Source organism: Phoenix dactylifera, chromosome 12 (genome assembly GCF_051530095.1).
Source record: "Phoenix dactylifera cultivar Ajwa chromosome 12, Ajwa_hap1_PhDact_Kaust_v1.1, whole genome shotgun sequence".
Taxonomy (NCBI): domain Eukaryota; kingdom Viridiplantae; phylum Streptophyta; class Magnoliopsida; order Arecales; family Arecaceae; genus Phoenix; species Phoenix dactylifera.
In genome coordinates this window covers 3,248,131-3,271,020 of record NC_143201.1, presented here as the reverse complement: position 1 = coordinate 3,271,020, position 22,890 = coordinate 3,248,131, and the positions used below count along the sequence as shown (strand labels likewise).

Genomic DNA, 22,890 nt, shown 5'->3' with positions numbered 1-22,890 from the left:
CAGCGATGGGAGACCACTGGTACAAGAGGAGATGGCGGTGTAGAGGAACCATCATTCGGGCAAGAAAGCTCTGGGCAAGTGCTTTTATGCTCAAGTCTCTGAGTAAGACTCTAAATTTTTATTTATTTATTTTTGAATTAGACTCTAAAACCTCCCTATCCCTCTCTTTCTTTCTTACAACATTTTTCTTGCATTTCTCCACCAAAACCGTGCTCACAAAGAAAACCTCCCTCTCAAGATGAAGGGTGATGCAGGACGACCACAGGAAAGAGAGGAAAGAGGGAGGAAACTGGTTGACCTGACACCGGTGTACACAACAATGGGTCTCCAGAGGATCGATGATTGGGAAGTGCCTCAGGTAGAGTGATCTCAATTCACTTTCCTAGCACACTTGGTTTTCTTTTGATATGTTCTAAAGCTAGGAGCGGCAAACGATTTTCTTCCCATGTCAGCTTGTAGATTTCTTTTTTTTTGATTTTTCTTTATCTTACTCAAGTTCGAGGGTCTTGGGTTTTGACACATAATCGCAAATCTCCATCTCAAAGTTTTTATCCACAAATATCACATACTAGCAGGGTGTTATAAGAGTGATTGGTGATGGAGAGGGGGCGAAGCAATGAGGCTTGGATGGTTGCAAAAATGGAATGGAAAGACGAGGACCTCCATTATTGGCTGCTTAGAAGCTCAAATGCAGGGTAGAAGAGGATCTAAAAATTGGTTTTGATAGAATTCTAGATATAGAGATGAGAAAGCTGGATGGAAAATCAAAAAGCTGCAAGGATCTCATTCTCGCACCGCACCAAGCATCACAAGGTGTAGGAGAGGGTGGACAAAGAAATTTGCAATCAATGCTTTTCTCCCTGTAAAACACGTAACTGGAACGGACACAGACGGTCATTCCTTTTCTCCTTGCATGGCTTGTGAACTTCAGCAGATGTACTCTATTATTACCATCACAAAAATGGTCCACCCGGTCACTAACATTTTAAGATGCCTTTAATTTAGCCTGGTACAATGTAAGTAGAAAATTAATTCTACTAATAATTTTTGAAGCCTGCATTGGTACGGTGCCAAAGACCACCTTAGTCCCACATCGGGAGTGGAGAAACCAGCGATGGGCGACCGCTGGTACAAGAGGAGATGGCCGTGTAGAGGAACCATCATTCGGGCAAGAAAGCTCTGGGCAAGTGCTTTTATGCTCAAGTCTCTGAGTAAGACTCTAAATTTTTATTTATTTATTTTTGAATTAGACTCTAAAACCTCCCTATCCCTCTCTTTCTTTCTTACAACATTTTTCTTGCATTTCTCCACCTAAACCGTGCTCACAAAGAAAGCCTCCGTATCAAGATGATGGGTGATGCAGGACGACTGCAGGAAAGAGAGGAAAGAGGGAGGATACTGGTTGATCAGACACCGGTGTACACAACAATGGGTCTCCAGAGGATCGATGATTGGGAAGTGCCTCAGGTAGAGTGATCTCAATTCACTTTCCTAGCACACTTGGTTTTCTTTTGATATGTTCTAAAGCTAGGAGCGGCAAACGATTTTCTTCCCATGTCATCTTGTAGATTTCTTTTTTCTTGATTTTTCTTTATCTCACTCATGTTCGAGGGTCTTGGGTTTTGACACATAATCGCAAATCTCCATCCCAATGTTTTTATCCACAAATATCACATACTAGCAGGGTGTTATAAGAGTGATTGGTGATGGAGAGGGGGCGAAGCAATGAGGCTTGGATGGTTGCAAAAATGGAATGGAAAGACGAGGACCTCCATTATTGGCTGCTTAGAAGCTCAAATGCAGGGTAGAAGAGGATCTAAAAATTGGTTTTGATAGAATTCTAGATATAGAGATGAGAAAGCTGGATGGAAAATTAAAAAGCTGCAAGGATCTCATTCTCGCACCGCACCAAGCATCACAAGGTGTAGGAGAGGGTGGATAAAGAAATTTGCAATCAATGCTTTTCTCCCTGTAAAACACGTAACTGGAACGGACACAGACGATCATTCCTTTTCTCCTTGCATGGCTTGTGAACTTCAGCAGATGTACTCTATTATTACCATCACAAAAATGGTCCACCCGGTCACTAACATTTTAAGGCGCCTTTAATTTAGCCTGGTACAATGTAAGTAGGAAATTAATTCTACTAATAATTTTTGAAGCCTGCGTTGGTACGGTGCCAAAGACCACCTTAGTCCCACATCGGGAGTGGAGAAACCAGCGATGGGCGACCGCTGGTACAAGAGGAGATGGCGGTGTAGAGGAACCATCATTCGGGCAAGAAAGCTCTGGGCAAGTGCTTTTATGCTCAAGTCTCTGAGTAAGACTCTAAATTTTTATTTATTTATTTTTGAATTAGACTCTAAAACCTCCCTATCCCTCTCTTTCTTTCTTACAACATTTTTCATGCAATTCTCCACCTAAACCGTGCTCACAAAGAAAACCTCCGTCTCAAGATGATGGGTGATGCAGGCCGACTGCAGGAAAGAGAGGAAAGAGGGAGGAAACTGGTTGACCTGACATCGGTGTACACAACAATGGGTCTCCAGAGGATCGATGATTGGGAAGTGCCTCAGGTAGAGTGATCTCAATTCACTTTCCTAGCACACTTGGTTTTCTTTTGATATGTTCTAAAGCTAGGAGCGGCAAACGATTTTCTTCCCATGTCAGCTTGTAGATTTCTTTTTTCTTGATTTTTCTTTATCTTACTCAAGTTCGAGGGTCTCGGGTTTTGACACATAATCGCAAATCTCCATCTCAAAGTTTTTATCCACAAATATCACATACTAGCAGGGTGTTATAAGAGTGATTGGTGATGGAGAGGGGGCGAAGCAATGAGGCTTGGATGGTTGCAAAAATGGAATGGAAAGACGAGGACCTCCATTATTGGCTGCTTAGAAGCTCAAATGCAGGGTAGAAGAGGATCTAAAAATTGGTTTTGATAGAATTCTAGATATAGAGATGAGAAAGCTGGATGGAAAATTAAAAAGCTGCAAGGATCTCATTCTCGCACCGCACCAAGCATCACAAGGTGTAGGAGAGGGTGGATAAAGAAATTTGCAATCAATGCTTTTCTCCCTGTAAAACACGTAACTGGAACGGACACAGACGGTCATTCCTTTTCTCCTTGCATGGCTTGTGAACTTCAGCAGATGTACTCTATTATTACCATCACAAAAATGGTCCACCCGGTCACTAACATTTTAAGGCGCCTTTAATTTAGCCAGGTACAATGTAAGTAGGAAATTAATTCTACTAATAATTTTTGAAGCCTGCGTTGGTACGGTGCCAAAGACCCCCTTAGTCCCACATCGAGAGTGGAGAAACCAGCGATGGGCGACCGCTGGTACAAGAGGAGATGGCGGTGTAGAGGAACCATCATTCGGGCAAGAAAGCTCTGGGCAAGTGCTTTTATGCTCAAGTCTCTGAGTAAGACTCTAAATTTTTATTTATTTATTTTTGAATTAGACTCTAAAACCTCCCTATCCCTCTCTTTCTTTCTTACAACATTTTTCTTGCATTTCTCCACCTAAACCGTGCTCACAAAGAAAACCTCCGTCTCAAGATGATGGGTGATGCAGGACGACTGCAGGAAAGAGAGGAAAGAGGGAGGAAACTGGTTGACCTGACACCGGTGTACACAACAATGGGTCTCCAGAGGATCGATGATTGGGAAGTGCCTCAGGTAGAGTGATCTCAATTCACTTTCCTAGCACACTTGGTTTTCTTTTGATATGTTCTAAAGCTAGGAGCGGCAAACGATTTTCTTCCCATGTCAGCTTCTAGATTTCTTTTTTCTTGATTTTTCTTTATCTTACTCAAGTTCGAGGGTCTTGGGTTTTGACACATAATCGCAAATCTCCATCTCAAAGTTTTTATCCACAAATATCACATACTAGCAGGGTGTTATAAGAGTGATTGGTGATGGAGAGGGGGCGAAGCAATGAGGCTTGGATGGTTGCAAAAATGGAATGGAAAGACGAGGACCTCCATTATTGGCTGCTTAGAAGCTCAAATGCAGGGTAGAAGAGGATCTAAAAATTGGTTTTGATAGAATTCTAGATATAGAGATAAGAAAGCTGGATGGAAAATTAAAAAGCTGCAAGGATCTCATTCTCGCACCGCACCAAGCATCACAAGGTGTAGGAGAGGGTGGATAAAGAAATTTGCAATCAATGCTTTTCTCCCTGTAAAATACGTAACTGGAACGGACACAGACGGTCATTCCTTTTCTCCTTGCATGGCTTGTGAACTTCAGCAGATGTACTCTATTATTACCATCACAAAAATGGTCCACCTGGTCACTAACATTTTAAGGCGCCTTTAATTTAGCCTGGTACAATGTAAGTAGGAAATTAATTCTACTAATAATTTTTGAAGCCTGCGTTGGTACGGTGCCAAAGACCACCTTAGTCCCACATCGGGAGTGGAGAAACCAGCGATGGGCGACCGCTGGTACAAGAGGAGATGGCGGTGTAGAGGAACCATCATTCGGGCAAGAAAGCTCTAGGCAAGTGCTTTTATGCTCAAGTCTCTGAGTAAGACTCTAAATTTTTATTTATTTATTTTTGAATTAGACTCTAAAACCTCCCTATCCCTCTCTTTCTTTCTTACAACATTTTTCTTGCATTTCTCCACCTAAACCGTGCTCACAAAGAAAACCTCCGTCTCAAGATGATGGGTGATGCAGGACGACTGCAGGAAAGAGAGGAAAGAGGGAGGAAACTGGTTGACCTGACACCGGTGTACACAACAATGGGTCTCCAGAGGATCGATGATTGGGAAGTGCCTCAGGTAGAGTGATCTCAATTCACTTTCCTAGCACACTTGGTTTTCTTTTGATATGTTCTAAAGCTAGGAGCGGCAAACGATTTTCTTCCCATGTCATCTTGTAGATTTCTTTTTTCTTGATTTTTCTTTATCTTACTCATGTTCGAGGGTCTTGGGTTTTGACACATAATCGCAAATCTCCATCTCAATGTTTTTATCCACAAATATCACATACTAGCAGGGTGTTATAAGAGTGATTGGTGATGGAGAGGGGGCGAAGCAATGAGGCTTGGATGGTTGCAAAAATGGAATGGAAAGACGAGGACCTCCATTATTGGCTGCTTAGAAGCTCAAATGCAGGGTAGAAGAGGATCTAAGAATTGGTTTTGATAGAATTCTAGATATAGAGATGAGAAAGCTGGATGGAAAATTAAAAAGCTGCAAGGATCTCATTCTCGCACCACACCAAGCATCACAAGGTGTAGGAGAGGGTGGATAAAGAAATTTGCAATCAATGCTTTTCTCCCTGTAAAACACGTAACTGGAACGGACACAGACGGTCATTCCTTTTCTCCTTGCATGGCTTGTGAACTTCAGCAGATGTACTCTATTATTACCATCACAAAAATGGTCCACCCGGTCACTAACATTTTAAGGCGCCTTTAATTTAGCCTGGTACAATGTAAGTAGGAAATTAATTCTACTAATAATTTTTGAAGCCTGCGTTGGTACGGTGCCAAAAACCACCTTAGTCCCACATCGGGAGTGGAGAAACCAGCGATGGGCGACCGCTGGTACAAGAGGAGATGGCGGTGTAGAGGAACCATCATTCGGGCAAGAAAGCTCTGGGCAAGTGCTTTTATGCTCAAGTCTCTGAGTAAGACTCTAAATTTTTATTTATTTAATTTTGAATTAGATAAGATTGAAAAATAGGACTAAGAATAATTCTGATATTAAGAGTTTGAAATTGGAAAATTAATATTGTTGGTGTCTGATTATATATATTGATGTTAGAGGGAGGAAACCGGTTGACCTGACGCGACAATGGGTCTCCAGAGGATGGGCAATTGGGAAGCGCCTCAGGTAGGGTGATCTCAATTCACTTTCCGAGCACACTTGGTTTTCTTTTGATATGTTCTGAAGCTAGGAGCGGCAAACGATTTTCTTCCCATGTCAGCTTGTAGATTTCTTTTTTCTTGATTTTTCTCTCTCTAACTCAAGTTCGAGGGTCTTGGCTTGACACATAATCCCAAATCTCCAACTCAAAGTTTAATTTTTATCCGCAAATATCATATACCTTTTCAATTTTTCTTGGTTATTTATCGGATGAAAAGCCCAGAATTTTCTTGTGAGAAATCTCTCCAATTCATTTGGAATCTCACTTTATTTTTCTGAGATGTCCCAGTTTGGCTACTTTTTTTTTGATGAACTGGGAGGATTAATCGCCCAATTTATTCATCGAAAAGGTATTTACATGAGGTTTGGTTATAAAAGGTTGAAAGATCGACCCAAGCTGAGGATGCTTGTGTCTGTTTCAGACCTGATGAAGGGAAAACAAATTAAAGTCTGAGGAAGTCAGTCGGAGTAGTCCTGAGCGGATTCACCATTTGAGGGCATATTCTAAGCTCCGGCAGGGAGTTCCGTTCTTCCAAGAGTGCAAAGTTGATTTCCATTGTTTTAGTGGAAGAATTTGCCTCGAATTTGAAGATCCTATCGCTTCCAATAGTTCTTATCTATATGATGATTCTACGATATTTTGAAAGATTAGTGATTTGAGTTTATTTTGTGAATTTCTGAAGTAAGACCCATGAATCACATGTGCTATCACTATCAATCGCATGGACGGAATGATATATAAATAATAAACACCATGGACTTCAATTCCTGCATCTCAAACTATAAATCACATGAGGTCTTTGGAATCTGTCGTCTGCGCATCACTAGTTTACTTTTTGGATTTTGTTTGTTGCTTCATCTCTTCAATGAGTTGTTATGAGTAGCTTCTGACCTTCCTTTTCTGAGGGAAATTCCTCAAGGACGATTTGATATTATTCTCTGTCACTTTCTCTTCTTCAGATTCTAGTGTTGTTTCTAGTTGAACTAATTTATCTGGGAGTATGGATATTTTTTACTGATATTTTTAGTAGTTCCACCAAATTATATTTTTGCTAACTGAACATGGCTTTCAAAGAATTTTATTGGCACTTCTCCTGGTCTTCTCTTTTCGACAATGGAACCAAACGTGAACAGATCCTCGCTCTTGGGTATTCTCATCAAACCTCCTCTCCTCCCCAACTTTGGGGTTTCCTTCGTTTACTTAGTCTTCCATATTTTGTGTTTTATTGTGAACCAAGGTTCAGGTCATGATGCGTACAGATTGTACGTTTATGTCTCTTGATTACATCCTTATAGAATAATATTGGGCAACCATGTAAGCATGTTACTAGTGAACTGATGATTTCTTTGTGCCATAATTATCTAATTGTGTTTTGGAAGCATGTCAGCATCATGAGATGTATGTGTTTGTAACCAACCCAAATTCTATTGCTGACATGGTGAAAAAAAGTCACGCATTCTCATCATATTTTCATGGTTGTTTGTGAGTATAACATTTTTGATGTCTTCATGAGATGTATGTGTTTGTAACTAACCCAAATTCTATTGCTGACATGGTGAAAAAAAGTCATGCATTCTCATCATATTTTCATGGTTGTTTGTGAGTATAGCATTTTTGATGTCTTATATGGCATGTCTTTAGGGAAGTTTTGTGCTGGGAAATATATATTTTGACTTATGCTGGTTGGCATGCATTAAATATCTATTATAGGCATATTGCCATTTTAAGTCTTTAATATAAAAGAAATCTTTAAGACCTCTTTGGTTTTAACTAATGGAACCCTAAACCATATAAAAGCATCTTAATTTCTTGCTTTTTTTAATTCTAAAAATAACTCTTAGCACCTTTAGTTAGATTTCTCTCTTAGAAGCCTCAGTAGAATATCCAAGACTTCTATAAAGAAGGGATTATAATATTGCTAGACTTCAAGTATAAAAAAATGAACAAAGACATTTCAAATTAACAAGCAATAGAAAAATCAAATTAGCGAGAAAGAAGTTTAATTGAAATATTTAAAATCTAAAAGCTTTTATTGAAGAAGGAAGAAAGAAACATCTGAACCAAGAGATAAAGATGAGATTTAATGCATTAAACATTTAACTATAAACAAATTTTTTTCATAAATTTTAAAATTTAGGTTTTAATTAAATTGTTTCAGATCTAATATTTTTACAAGTTGCATTTATTTGAGATCTCCTATATATATATACTTTAGTTTCTTAATATTGCTTAAAGGAATTCCTTACATTTGATTCACGGTAAACATTTATTGCACCATAACTGTTTTCTTGAATATATCTATTATATGAAAATTTTTCGAGCACTACTTTCTTACCCTTCAATGTAAACATTATTGCCCTCCCCCTCCCTCCCCATCCCTTGTTATTATCACTAGATTTTTCTACGTGAACAGCATTGCGATGGGGAAGTGAAGGTGGTACTGTGGTAAGCAGCATCTCCAGAAGACCAAGGGTGACAGTGAAGAAGATGTCTACCTCGGAGATCCTAGTAGGAACCTGATCGACATCATTAGAAATTTTTTTGAAGTAACCGTAGATGGTAGCCATCATTCCTCTGAAAGCAGCAACAATAACTGATGCGGAGAGGTGAAAAAATCGCTTCAGCTCTGATTGATGAACTTCATAATCAGTAACCTCGCGGGTTTGGCCTGTGTTACTTCCTTTGTAATAACAGAGAATAACAAGCTGCATGCCAAGCATAATGGTGACGAGCTTGCCATATTTTGGATTCAGGAGAAGCAGAAGGCTGGCTGAAGTTAGCATTGTAAGAATGCCAGTTATATAAATTAGGATCTTGGCGGCGACGTAAAGACGTTCGTTGTTACGTCAATGCGATACTCAATAAGAAGTGAGCAGCATCAGTGCGAGATCAGCTAAGAATGTGAAGGATATAAGGCTACGACAGGCCATGGCGTAGAGGCTAATGACATGTTCGGTTATCTCTTTATGAAGATAATAGTATGTCGCCGCTGTTCTACTAATCATTACCATGATCTATTTTGAATAGTCCGAGAATCATTTCAACCAAACTATGATGCCACATGGTCTTTCACTTTCTGGCATCGTAGTTTGGTTGAAACGATTTTCGAACTGGTCAAAATGGATATGGTAATGATTAGTGGAACATCGGCGACATACTATTATCTCCGTAAAGAGAGCCGTATATGCCATTAGCTTCTACGCCATGGCCTGTCGTAGCCTTATATTCTTCACATTCTTAGCTGATCTCGCATTGATGCTGCTCACTTCTTACAGGCCATCGCGTGGACGCATCAACGAACGTTTTTACGTCGCCGCCAAGATTCTAATTTATATCACTGGCGTTCTTACAATGCTAACTTCAGCCAGCCTTCTGTTTCTCCTGAATCCAAAATATGGCAAGCTCGTCACCATTATGCTTGGAATGCAGCTTGTTATTCTCTGTTGTTACAAAGGAAGTAACACAGGCCAAACCCGCGAGGTTACTGATTATGAAGTTCATCAATCAGAGCTGAAGCGATTCTTTCACCTCTCCGCATCAGTTATTGTTGCTGCTTTCAGAGTAATAATGGCTACCATCTACAGTTACTTCAAAAAAATTTCTAAAGATGTCGATCAGGTTCCTACTAGGATCTCCGAGGTAGACATCTTCTTCACTGTCACCCTTGGTCTTCTGGAGATGCTGCTTACCATAGTACCACCTTCACTTCCCCATCGCAATGCTGTTCACGTAGAAAAATCTAGTGATAATAACAAGGGATGGGGAGGGAGGGGGAGGGCAATGATGTTTACATTGAAGGGTAAGAAAGTAGTGCCTGAAAAATTTTCATATAATAGATATATTCAAGAAAACAGTTATGGTGCAATAAATGTTTACCGTGCATCAAATGTAATGAATTCCTTTAAGCAATATTAAGAAACTAAAGTATATATATAGGAGATCTCAAATAAATGCAACTTGTAAAAATATTAGATCTGAAACAATTTAATTAAAACCTAAATTTTAAAATTTATGAAAAAAATTAGTTTATAGTTAAATGTTTAATGCATTAAATCTCATCTTTATCTCTTGGTTCAGATGTTTCCTTCTTCCTTCTTCAATAAAAGCTTTTAGATTTTAAATATTTCAATTAAACTTCTTTCTTGCTAACTTGATTTTTCTATTGCTTGTTAATTTGAAATGTCTTTGTTCATTTTTTTATACTTGTAGTCTAGCAATATTATAATCCGTTCTTTATAGAAGTCTTGGATATTCTACTGAGGCTTCTAAGAGAGAAATCAAACTAAAGGTGCTAAGAGATATTTTTAGAATTAAAAAAAGCAAGAAATTAAGATGCTTTTATATGGTTTGGGGTTTCATTAGTTAAAACAAAGAGGTCTTAAAGATTTCTTTTATATTAAAGACTTAAAATGGCAATATGCCTATAATAGATATTTAATGCATGCCAACTAGCATAAGTCAATATATATATTTCCCAAGTATTGCCTGTTGCGCTAGTTCGACTCTCCAACAAGCTGAAATCCAGCAGAGCAAACGTCATCCAAGCAATGGTAGAATAAGTAGGCACGCTCACAGCCATTGCCAGGCTTTGTGTTCTTGGACGTCTGGATGCCGCTAGCATCCAACACAGGCTGGACATCAAAGCTGAGGACATGAAGAAATGCATCTCTAGAGGTGGAAGTCCTTCTCTTTGCTGCTGAAGTGCCCCGAGTAAACCGTCATCATCAATGCTGCAAAACTGAAAATGGTAATGGTGATTCAAAAGGTGCCAGGCTCGCTTTCATGACCTATGGCACTGTGAGTTTGGCTCGGATAAAACTAGAAAAATGAATTTCTTGAAAAATTCTGCGGCAACTGATAGCCCTGTCAGTACTAGCCAACCAAACAAATAACAGCTGCGGACTTTGATGAGAGTAATGAAGCGCGATCTAGCATTGCGATGGGGAAAGTGAAGGTGGTACTGTAGTAAGCTGCATCTCCAGAAGACCAAGGGTGACAGTGAAGCAGATGCCGACCTCGGAGATCCTAATAGAAGCCTGATCAACATCTTTAGAGAAATTTTTGAAATAATCGTAGATTGTAGCCATCATTCCTCCGAAAGCAGCGACGGTAACTGATGCGGAGAGGCCAAAGGATGGCTTCAGCTCTGATTGATGAGTTTCATAATCAGTAACCTCGTGGGTTTGGCCTATGTTACTTCTTTTGTAACAACTAAGGATGAGAAGCTGCATGCCAAGCATAATGGTGACGAGCTTGCCATAATTTGGATTCAGGAAAAGTAGAAGGCTGGCTGAAGTTAGCATTGTAAGAACGCCAGTGATATAAATTAGGATTTTGGCGGCGACGTAAAAACGTTCGTTGATGCGTCCACGCGATGGCCTGTAAGAAGTGAGCAGCATCAATGCGAGATCAGCTAAGAATGTGAAGAATATAAGGCTACGACAGGCCATGGCGTAGAAGCTAATGGCATATACGGCTCTCTTTATGGAGATAATAGTATATCGCCGATATTCCACTAATCATTACCATATCCATTTTGACCAGTTCGAAAATCGTTTCAACCAAACTACGATGCCAGAAGGTGAAAGACCATGTGGCATCATAGTTTGGTTGAAACGATTTTCGAACTGGTCAAAATGGATATGGTAATGATTAGTAGAACAGCGGCGACATACTATTATCTCCGTAAAGAGAGCCGTATATGCCATTAGCTTCTACGCCATGGCCTGTCGTAGCCTTATATTCTTCACATTCTTAGCTGATCTCGCATTGATGCTGCTCACTTCTTACAGGCCATCGCGTGGACGCATCAACGAACGTTTTTACGTCGCCGCCAAGATCCTAATTTATATCACTGGCGTTCTTACAATGCTAACTTCAGCCAGCCTTCTGCTTTTCCTGAATCCAAATTATGGCAAGCTCGTCACCATTATGCTTGGCATGCAGCTTCTCATCCTTAGTTGTTACAAAAGAAGTAACATAGGCCAAACCCACGAGGTTACTGATTATGAAACTCATCAATCAGAGCTGAAGCCATCCTTTGGCCTCTCCGCATCAGTTACCGTCGCTGCTTTCGGAGGAATGATGGCTACCATCTATGATTATTTCAAAAATTTCTCTAAAGATGTTGATCAGGCTTCTATTAGGATCTCCGAGGTCGGCATCTTCTTCACTGTCACCCTTGGTCTTCTGGAGATGTAGCTTACTACAGTACCACCTTCACTTTCCCCATCGCAATGCTAGATCGCGCTTCATTACCCTCATCAAAGTCCGCAGCTGTTATTTGTTTGGTTGGCTAGTACTGACAGGGCTATCAGTTGCCGCTGAATTTTTCAAGAAATTCATTTTTCTGGCTTTATCCGAGCCAAGCTCACAGTGCCATAGGTCAAGAAAGCGAGTCTGGCACCTTCTGGATCACCATTACCACTTTCAGTTTTGCAGCATTGATGGTGACGGTTTACTCGGGGCACTTCAGAAGCAAAGAGGACTTCCACCTCTAGAGATGCATTTCTTCATGTCCTCAGCTTTGATGTCCAGCCTGTGTTGGATGCTAGCAGCATCCGGACGTCCAAGAACACAAAGCCTGGCAATGGCTGTGAGCGTGCCTACTTATTCTACCATTGCTTGGATGACATTTGCTCTGCTGGATTTCAGCTTGTTGGAGAGTCGAACTAGCGCAACAGGCAATACTTGGGAAATAGATATATTGACTTATGCTGGTTGGCATGCATTAAATATCTATTATAGGAATATTGCCATTTTAAGTCTTTAATATAAAAAAAATTTTTAAGACCTCTTTGGTTTTAACTAATGGAACCCTAAACCATATAAAAGCATCTTAATTTCTTGCTTTTTTTAATTCTAAAAATAACTCTTAGCAATTTTAGTTAGATTTCTCTCTTAGAAGCCTCAGAAGAATATCCAAGAGTTCTATAAAGAAGGGATTATAATATTGCTAGACTTCAAGTATAAAAAAATGAACAAAGACATTTCAAATTAACAAGCAATAGAAAAATCAAGTTAGCAAGAAAGAAGTTTAATTGAAATATTTAAAATCTAAAAGCTTTTATTGAAGAAGGAAGAAAGAAACATCTGAACCAAGAGATAAAGATGAGATTTAATGCATTAAACATTTAACTATAAACTAATTTTTTTCATAAATTTTAAAATTTAGGTTTTAATTAAATTGTTTCAGATCTAATATTTTTACAAGTTGCATTTATTTGAGATCTCCTATATATATACTTTAGTTTCTTAATATTGCTTAAACGAATTCATTACATTTGATGCACGGTAAACATTTATTGCACCATAACTGTTTTCTTGAATATATCTATTATATGAAAATTTTTCAAGCACTACTTTCTTACCCTTCAATGTAAACATCATTGCCCTCCCCATCCCTTGTTATTATCACTAGATTTTTCTATGTGAACAGCATTGCGATGGGGAAGTGAAGGTGGTACTGTGGTAAGCAGCATCTCCAGAAGACCAAGGGTGACAGTGAAGAAGATGTCTACCTCGGAGATCCTAGTAGGAACCTAATCGACATCTTTAGAAATTTTTTTGAAGTAACCGTAGATGGTAGCCATCATTCCTCTGAAAGCAGCAACAATAACTGATGCGGAGAGCGCTTCAGCTCTGATTGATGAACTTCATAATCAGTAACCTCGCGGGTTTGGCCTGTGTTACTTCTTTTGTAACAACAGAGAATAACAAGCTGCATGCCAAGCATAATGGTGACGAGCTTGCCATATTTTGGATTCAGGAGAAGCAGAAGGCTGGCTGAAGTTAGCATTGTAAGAACGCCAGCGATATAAATTAGGATCTTGGCGGCGACGTAAAGACGTTCGTTGTTACGTCCATGCGATACTCAGTAAGAAGTGAGCAGCATCAGTTCGAGATCAGCTAAGAATGTGAAGGATATAAGGCTACGACAGGCCATGGCGTAGAGGCTAATGACATGTTCGGTTATCTCTTTATGAAGATAATAGTATGTCGCCGCTGTTCTACTAATCATTACCATGATCTATTTTGAATAGTCCGAGAATCATTTCAACCAAACTATGATGCCACATGGTCTTTCACCTTCTGGCATCGTAGTTTGGTTGAAATGATTTTCAAACTGGTCAAAATGGATATGGTAATGATTAGTGGAACATCGACGACATACTATTATCTCCGTAAAGAGAGCCGTATATGCCATTAGCTTCTACGCCATGGCCTGTCGTAGCCTTATATTCTTCACATTCTTAGCTGATCTCGCATTGATGCTGCTCACTTCTTACAGGCCATCACGTGGACGCATCAACGAACGTTTTTACGTCGCCGCCAAGATCCTAATTTATATCACTGGCGTTCTTACAATGCTAACTTCAGCCAGCCTTCTGTTTCTCCTGAATCCAAAATATGGCAAGCTCGTCACCATTATGCTTGGCATGCAGCTTGTTATTCTCTGTTGTTACAAAGGAAGTAACACAAGCCAAACCCGCGAGGTTACTGATTATGAAGTTCATCAATCAGAGCTGAAGCGATTCTTTCACCTCTCCGCATCAATTATTGTTGCTGCTTTCAGAGGAATGATGGCTACCATCTACGGTTACTTCAAAAAAATTTCTAAAGATGTCGATCAGGTTCCTACTAGGATCTCCGAGGTAGACATCTTCTTCACTGTCACCCTTGGTCTTCTGGAGATGCTGCTTACCACAATACCACCTTCACTTCCTCATCGCAATGCTGTTCACGTAGAAAAATCTAGTGATAATAACAAGGGATGGGGAGGGAGGGGGAGGGCAATGATGTTTACATTGAAGGGTAAGAAAGTAGTGCTTGAAAAATTTTCATATAATAGATATATTCAAGAAAACAGTTATGGTGCAATAAATGTTTACCGTGCATCAAATGTAATGAATTCCTTTAAGCAATATTAAGAAACTAAAGTATGTATATAGGAGATCTCAAATAAATGCAAATTGTAAAAATATTAGATCTGAAACAATTTAATTAAAACCTAAATTTTAAAATTTATGAAAAAAATTAGTTTATAGTTAAATGTTTAATGCATTAAATCTCATCTTTATCTCTTGGTTCAGATGTTTCTTTCTTCCTTCTTCAATAAAAGCTTTTAGATTTTAAATATTTCAATTAAACTTCTTTCTTGCTAACTTGATTTTTCTATTGCTTGTTAATTTGAAATGTCTTTGTTCATTTTTTTATACTTGAAGTCTAGCAATATTATAATCCCTTCTTTATAGAACTCTTGGATATTCTACTGAGGCTTCTAAGAGAGAAATCTAACTAAAGGTGCTAAGAGTTATTTTTAGAATTAAAAAAAGCAAGAAATTAAGATGCTTTTATATGGTTTAGGGTTCCATTAGTTAAAACCAAAGAGGTCTTAAAGATTTCTTTTATATTAAAGACTTAAAATGGCAATATGCCTATAATAGATATTTAATGCATGCCAACCAGCATAAGTCAATATATCTATTTCCCAAGTATTGCCTGTTGCGCTAGTTCGACTCTCCAACAAGCTGAAATCCAGCAGAGCAAATGTCATCCAAGCAATGGTAGAATAAGTAGGCACGCTCACAGCCATTGCCAGGCTTTGTGTTCTTGGACGTCTGGATGCCGCTAGCATCCAACACAGGCTGGACATCAAAGCTGAGGACATGAAGAAATGCATCTCTAGAGGTGGAAGTCCTTCTAATTGCTGCTGAAGTGCCCCGAGTAAACCGTCATCATCAATGCTGCAAAATTGAAAGTGGTAATGGTGATCCAGAAGATGCCAGGCTCGCTTTCATGACCTATGGCACTGTGAGCTTGGCTCGGATAAAGCTAGAAAAATGAATTTCTTGAAAAATTCAGCGGCAACTGATAGCCCTGTCAGTACTAGCCAACCAAACAAATAACAGCTGCGGACTTTGATGAGGGTAATGAAGCGCGATCTAGCATTGCGATGGGGAAAGTGAAGGTGGTACTGTAGTAAGCTGCATCTCCAGAAGACCAAGGGTGACAGTGAAGAAGATGCCGACCTCGGAGATCCTAATAGAAGCCCGATCAACATCTTTAGAGAAATTTTTGAAATAATCGTAGATGGTAGCCATCATTCCTCCGAAAGCAGCGACGGTAACTGATGCGGAGAGGCCAAAGGATGGCTTCAGCTCTGATTGATGAGTTTCATAATCAGTAATCTCGTGGGTTTGGCCTATGTTACTTCTTTTTTAACAACTAAGGATGAGAAGCTGCATGCCAAGCATAATGGTGACGAGCTTGCCATAATTTGGATTCAGGAAAAGCAGAAGGCTGGCTGAAGTTAGCATTGTAAGAACGCCAGTGATATAAATTACGATCTTGGCGGCGCCGTAAAAACGTTCGTTCATGCGTCCACGCGATGGCCTGTAAGAAGTGAGCAGCATCAATGCGAGATCAGCTAAAAAATGTGAAGAATATAAGGCTACGACAGGCCATGGCGTAGAAGCTAATGGCATATACGGCTCTCTTTACGGAGATAATAGTATGTCGCCGATGTTCCACTAATCATTACCATATCCATTTTGACCAGTTCGAAAATCGTTTCAACCAAACTACGATGCCAGAAGGTGAAAGACCATGTGGCATCATAGTTTGGTTGAAATGATTCTCGGACTATTCAAAATAGATCGTGGTAATGATTAGTAGAACAGCGGCGACATACTATTATCTTCATAAAGAGATAACCGAACATGTCATTAGCCTCTACGCCATGGCCTGTCGTAGCCTTATATCCTTCACATTCTTAGTTGATCTCGCACTGATGCTGCTCACTTCTTACTGAGTATCGCATGGACGTAACAACGAACGTCTTTACGTCGCCGCCAAGATCCTAATTTATATCACTGGCGTTCTTACAATGCTAACTTTAGCCAGCCTTCTGCTTTTCCTGAATCCAAATTATGGCAAGCTCGTCACCATTATGCTTGGCATGCAGCTTCTCATCCTTAGTTGTTACAAAAGAAGTAACATAGGCCAAACCCACGAGGTTACTGATTATGAAACTCATCAATCAGAGCTGAAGCTATCCTTTGGCCTCTCCGCATCAGTTACCGTCACTGCTTTCGGAGGAATGATGGCTACCATCTACGATTATTTCAAAAATTTCTCTAAAGATGTTGATCAGGCTTCTATTAGGATCTCCGGCTTTCGGAGGAATGATGGCTACCATCTACGATTATTTCAAAAATTTCTCTAAAGATGTTGATTAGGCTTCTATTAGGATCTCCGAGGTCGGCATCTTCTTCACTGTCATCCTTGGTCTTCTGGAGATGCAGCTTACTACAGTACCACCTTCACTTTCCCCATCGCAATGCTAGATCGCGCTTCATTACCCTTATCAAAGTCCGCAGCTGTTATTTGTTTGGTTGGCTAGTACTGACAGGGCTATCAGTTGCCGCTGAATTTTTCAAGAAATTCATTTTTCTAGCTTTATCCGAGCCAAGCTCACAGTGCCATAGGTCATGAACGCGAGCCTGGCACCTTCTGGATCACCATTACCACTTTCAGTTTTGCAGCATTGATGATGACGGTTTACTCAGGGCACTTCAGCAGCAAAGAGAAGGACTTCCACCTCTAGAGATGCATTTCTTCATGTCCTCAGCTTTGATGTCCAGCCTGTGTTGGATGCTAGCGGCATCCAGACGTCCAAGAACACAAAGCCTGGCAATGGCTGTGAGCGTGCCTACTTATTCTACCATTGCTTGGATGACATTTGCTCTGCTGGATTTCAGCTTGTTGGAGAGTCGAACTAGCGCAACAGGCAATACTAGCACATAAATCTCTAACAATACAGGAAGCAGAGAAAGGAGGAAAACCATTTTGTAGGGCAGATTTTGCAGGGCAGCTGAGACAAGCCTCTTTTGTTAGTGATGACGTTACCTGGGTTTACTCAAATCATTTGTATGGCTTGTGAACTTCAGCAGATATACTCTATTATTACCATCACAAAAATGGTAGCATATTTTTCTCTTATTTTTGATGTTTGTGGTTCATCAGTTCGCATCCGTTTTTCCTGTATTTTAAAAATAACAGTGGGAAATAATGGAAAAGATATTTATATTAAAATCTTGGATAAAGAACACTTCCGGAGGTTCGCGCATGAAAAATCCTAGCTTAGCGGAAAAGGATAGAAATCAATAACCTTGCTGCAAAATAAATATGCACAACGAAAAGCAGGTTTAGAACTGAGACAAGCCTCTTTTGTTAGTGATGACGTTACCTGGGTTTACTCAAATCATTTGTATGGCTTGTGAACTTCAGCAGATATACTCTATTATTACCATCACAAAAATGGTAGCATATTTTTCTCTTGTTTTTGATGTTTGTGGTTCATCAGTTCGCATCCGTTTTTCCTGTATTTTAAAAATAACAGTGGGAAATAATGGAAAAGATATTTATATTAAAATCTTGGATAAAGAACACTTCCGGAGGTTCGCGCATGAAAAATCCTAGCTTAGCGGAAAAGGATAGAAATCAATAACCTTGCTGCAAAATAAATATGCACAACGAAAAGCAGGTTTAGAACTGAGACAAGCCTCTTTTGTTAGTGATGACGTTACCTGGGTTTACTCAAATCATTTGTATGGCTTGTGAACTTCAGCAGATATACTCTATTATTACCATCACAAAAATGGTAGCATATTTTTCTCTTGTTTTTGATGTTTGTGGTTCATCAGTTCGCATCCGTTTTTCCTGTATTTTAAAAATAACAGTGGGAAATAATGGAAAAGATATTTATATTAAAATCTTGGATAAAGAACACTTCCGGAGGTTCGCGCATGAAAAATCCTACCTTAGCGGAAAAGGATACAAATCAATAACCTTGCTGCAAAATAAATATGCACAACGAAAAGCAGGTTTAGAAAAGCAGAAATGAGCCTTATTCCAATCAAAGCAGGTTTATAAAAGCAGGAAGGATCATGCAAGAGAACCCAAGATGCACCAAATTTTGTTTTTCTTTCGTATCATTTCTAGTTTTAAACTAGACTGGATCATCTCATACTACATAAAGATCTCGTCACATTTTGAGAGACGTACATATAGTATATTAACTTTTTTTTGTTACTAATGCATTTAGCGGGAGATTGGTTGCCTCCCATATCTCATAAACTCCACGTTGGAGTTTGCTTAGAGTGTTGGATGAAAATTTCACACTTCTCTCTGTTTTTTTCTCTCTAACACTAACTGTTGTGCCCATCCCTAGGAAGATTCCTTCAGAGTGAATGGTGTCTAACGTTTTAGAGACCTCCTCTACTCTTCGTCTTTCAACATCAAATAGGAATTCCACTCAAAATGGACTGGTATAACTTTGTTCCTGAAATAAGGCACTCTTTCATTCCTAGGTCAGGAATAAAATAATTCAACTAAAAGGAAAAAGGAATGACGATTCTTTTTCTAATTCATGAACCGGCAAGCTTGGCCTATAACGTTGTCTTGCTTTAAATGGAAATCAATCTCAACAACCATTAGACTTGCGATCACACAAGTATGGTTGGGAATACATACTTTCTTGAAAAGAAATAAATTGGAATTTAGAAGCAGTAGTATGAATAATGGTTGTGGTGATAGAAAGAAGTGAGTGACTTGGGATCTAATCTAGTGTATTCATAGGCTATCAATACACTTATGAAGAGGTGCATCCCTTCGCTATCATGTCTTACTACCAATAGTCACTTATCAAGAGGCACCTATTGATTCAAATCAAATGGCCATCAATCACATCCCTTCACCATCATGGCTTTTCATTACAGTAGCTGTCATGCATGTCTCTTCATGACATCTCTTTATTTCAATTTTGATTCCAACCAACCATGTAAGAAGTCCCACACGCCGGTTTTTGATCTTATATGCTTGTTTTTACGATATTTGGATCCAATCGCTTTGAATACATGCTAACTATAGTATGATTTTGCATCATGCAGCTAAATGACACATAATTAGTACGTGTCTTCATATTCTTCTTACCGTCTAGCTTGAGCGATGTTGCATGTACTCAGACATAAAATCCAGAATACACAAAAGAATATTTAAAAATATCATTTGTTAAAGTTTTCCATTATTCATTTTTCTCATTCAAACTTCTAAGTTATCTTAAAAATTTGGAAAATAAAAATTTATAAAATTAATTTAATATATACATTCTTGACTAATCTCCGAAAAAGAATAAAGTTTCATTTAAGCATTGCAATAGTGAAGCAAACTAATTGTTAGAGTCTGCTATTATCAATTTCTACAAATGAAAATTAATAAGCCTTTATAAATATCCGTGTCTGGCATATCTGGCTCATATACATACCCGAAAAGGATTCTAGGAGTTGGACGCAAGTTATATGCAATAACTGCTAATTACCACCCTTCAATGCAAGTAAGCTAATTTGTTGTTCTTTTATGCAAATGCATGGACGTTAGCTGGCCGCCTTTTTTCCAAGCAAGGCAACCAAACTTGGCCACTTGCCATGTCATTCCATGCATGTCGACGAACCATGGGCCCTCGCCATCACATCCAACCATTACTTAAGGCATTAGGCTCAACTTTGCATCTGCTTGCTTAAGCTCAGACAGCTCCTCAACCACTGCAATGTTGAAGATTGCCTTCCCTTTCTTCTTCGAATTTTCATCTTTCAATGTCTCGCTTTGGCTAAAACTCCAGAAGAAGCTCCGAACACTTCTCTTTAGTATTTCCATAGATGTTACAGTAGTCGCAATAATTTTTCTAAGTTATGTTGACGTGCTTCCTACTTCTTTGATCCTTCCTATCCTAGTTTTCCATGATCCCTTCTAGCCTTTTCTAAGCCAATTTTTCTACTTGATCCCTATGGCCTTCATGCTAGCTTCATTGATGTCTTCAACTTTGAAGAGCTTCAGCTCTTTCTGAATTCTCTAATGGAGACCTCCAACGTCCTTCATGAAGATCACATGATCATCGATAGAGATTTTAAGTGAAATTGCTTGCTTATGGAACTCGATGGTATAGTCCTAGATAGATTGATCATACTTTTGAGACAAATATTGCCACTTGATCCACTGATCATTCTTGTGGCCAATTGTAAAGAATTACTTCTTGATTAGACCCAAATTTGCTCTATGTCAGATTAGAGACACCGTTGTTCCTCATATATGAATTTCACAAGGTAAGAGTATGGTTGGAAAGCTTGAGACAACAAAAGCTACCTTTTAGATACTGGTGTAGCTGTAGTAGTAAAATAGGACTCTAACTGGTCTAGCGAGTTATCCAGCTTCTTTGCATCGATAGCTCCATCGTATATACAGATCTCGATTTGAGCTTCGACTTTAAAAACCTAAAGAGAAGGATTTTGAGTGCCTATCTGTTGCTCATCCTTCTTGCAAAAGGATAGATCCTTGTCTCCAGACGTGAGAGACAACTTCGCAACAAGAGTTGCTAGTGCTTGTGCCGAAGACATCAGTAATCGAGACACGATCTCGATAAGTTGGGTAATCTTCTCTTCTAATTGTGTGACATGTCCCTTCATCTCATCATCTATCTAAGTAGAACTAGTAGCTATACTCACCTTGATCCTTCAATGTACTTCAGGCATGAGTAGTCTTTCTCCCGTCTACTTATATTGCTCATATATTTGGATCATAAACTGACCTCCAAAAATGTAACAAAATAACAAAACCAATCACTATTTGGTATCTCTCGTCCATCACTCTTAATTGGTATGACATTTTCATGTCTATTCTCCCCAAATTTACATTCCATATACTCTATCTTTGTTCTACATAGAATGAGATAGACTTAGAGGTACTAAGGGATATTGCATGGTCTCAATGGAAATGGTTGAAAATTGCTTGGCAACTATTAAATAAGAATATGACTACTGTCGATCAGGGATTGCATGGTTAAAAATACTTTTGTATTGCTATTGAAGGAGCATTGGCTGCATCCAAGGCATTGAATGTCACCAAAACAGGTTTCAAGTGCCTAAACCAAGACCAACTAATCTACTGTCTTAAACATAGTGACCACCTAAAGAAAAAACTTAGACAAGCTTGTTTCGCAATTAAAGTATTTTCAAATAATAGGACAGTTACTATATATAGAACTAAACAAGATATAGAATATGTAGTTGGAAGGTTAGGCAAATATACTAAAACCCCAACAAAGAATGTTTGACTATTTCAAAAAGAATACTTTAATAACTCACAGGAATCATATGTTATTTCTTGTATTAATTCATGAGAGTGCTAATTTACATTTAGGTCCATGAAAACATCCAAGTTGATTCCATTATATAGTGCCCCGAAAGCGGCCAATGTCCCTTCTATGGTCAATCCTGGAACTCTCTTAACTAGGTTGTGTAATCCCTAATTACATACACATTTGCCCTAACAGCTATGTTATTATCCAATAATTATTTGAGCAATTCCCACCCTTTCCTCCCAAATCATGCAATATTTGTTAGTACCTCCACTTTTGCCGTTGCTCTCCTAATGCATGAAGCTAAAGAAGATGAACTAATACCTCACCTCTTGCTTAAGAATGTTATTTGATTATTAGATGGGATATTTATAAGATAAAAGTTTGACACACTTGCACTAGCTTCACTCAAATGGAAACCCTCAACTGGAAACCATATCATAAAGGAGTGATGGACGCCTCAAAGGCATGATTTGATGATGTTACTTTTTCATTTAAGACTAAACGTATGGATTAATTTCATGTTATCTGATCTGGCATTACAATTGTCATACTTAGAGCATCAGAAATATTCCATGTTTCCTGGATAAAGACTGGGACTTTCACCTTCCGACTCTGTTATGTAAATTGACTACCTCCATAGTTATCCAAAAGGAACTGATCCTTCAATATTCATATCGATTGTTTTTCTAGTAGATCAGTCCAATTAGCCAATCAAGTTTTAGGGATCATTGGTGCACTTCTGCTAGATAGTAAATCTCTACATTGCTCTAGGATGATCATTTCCTAAGGGTGATTGAATTTGTTGTCA

The 22,890-nt window shown here is 38.9% G+C and overlaps 1 protein-coding gene across 13 annotated transcripts in view; it reads right to left on the bottom strand.

Annotated features, from left to right (window-relative positions):
- The window catches only part of LOC103695503 (uncharacterized), a 67,657-nt gene that overhangs the window by 43,734 nt on the left and 1,033 nt on the right, over positions 1 to 22,890 (bottom strand). For 10 of the 13 annotated variants that reach the window (XR_016398111.1, XM_089926722.1, XM_089926720.1 and 7 more), the window contains one exon: positions 17,798 to 18,610. The gene's annotated coding sequence lies outside the window, so the exon portion shown is untranslated. Of the gene's footprint in view, positions 1 to 17,797; positions 18,717 to 22,890 lie in introns of those variants that run through there. The other 3 variants (XM_089926711.1, XM_089926712.1, XM_089926715.1) reach the window with 3 other exon arrangements.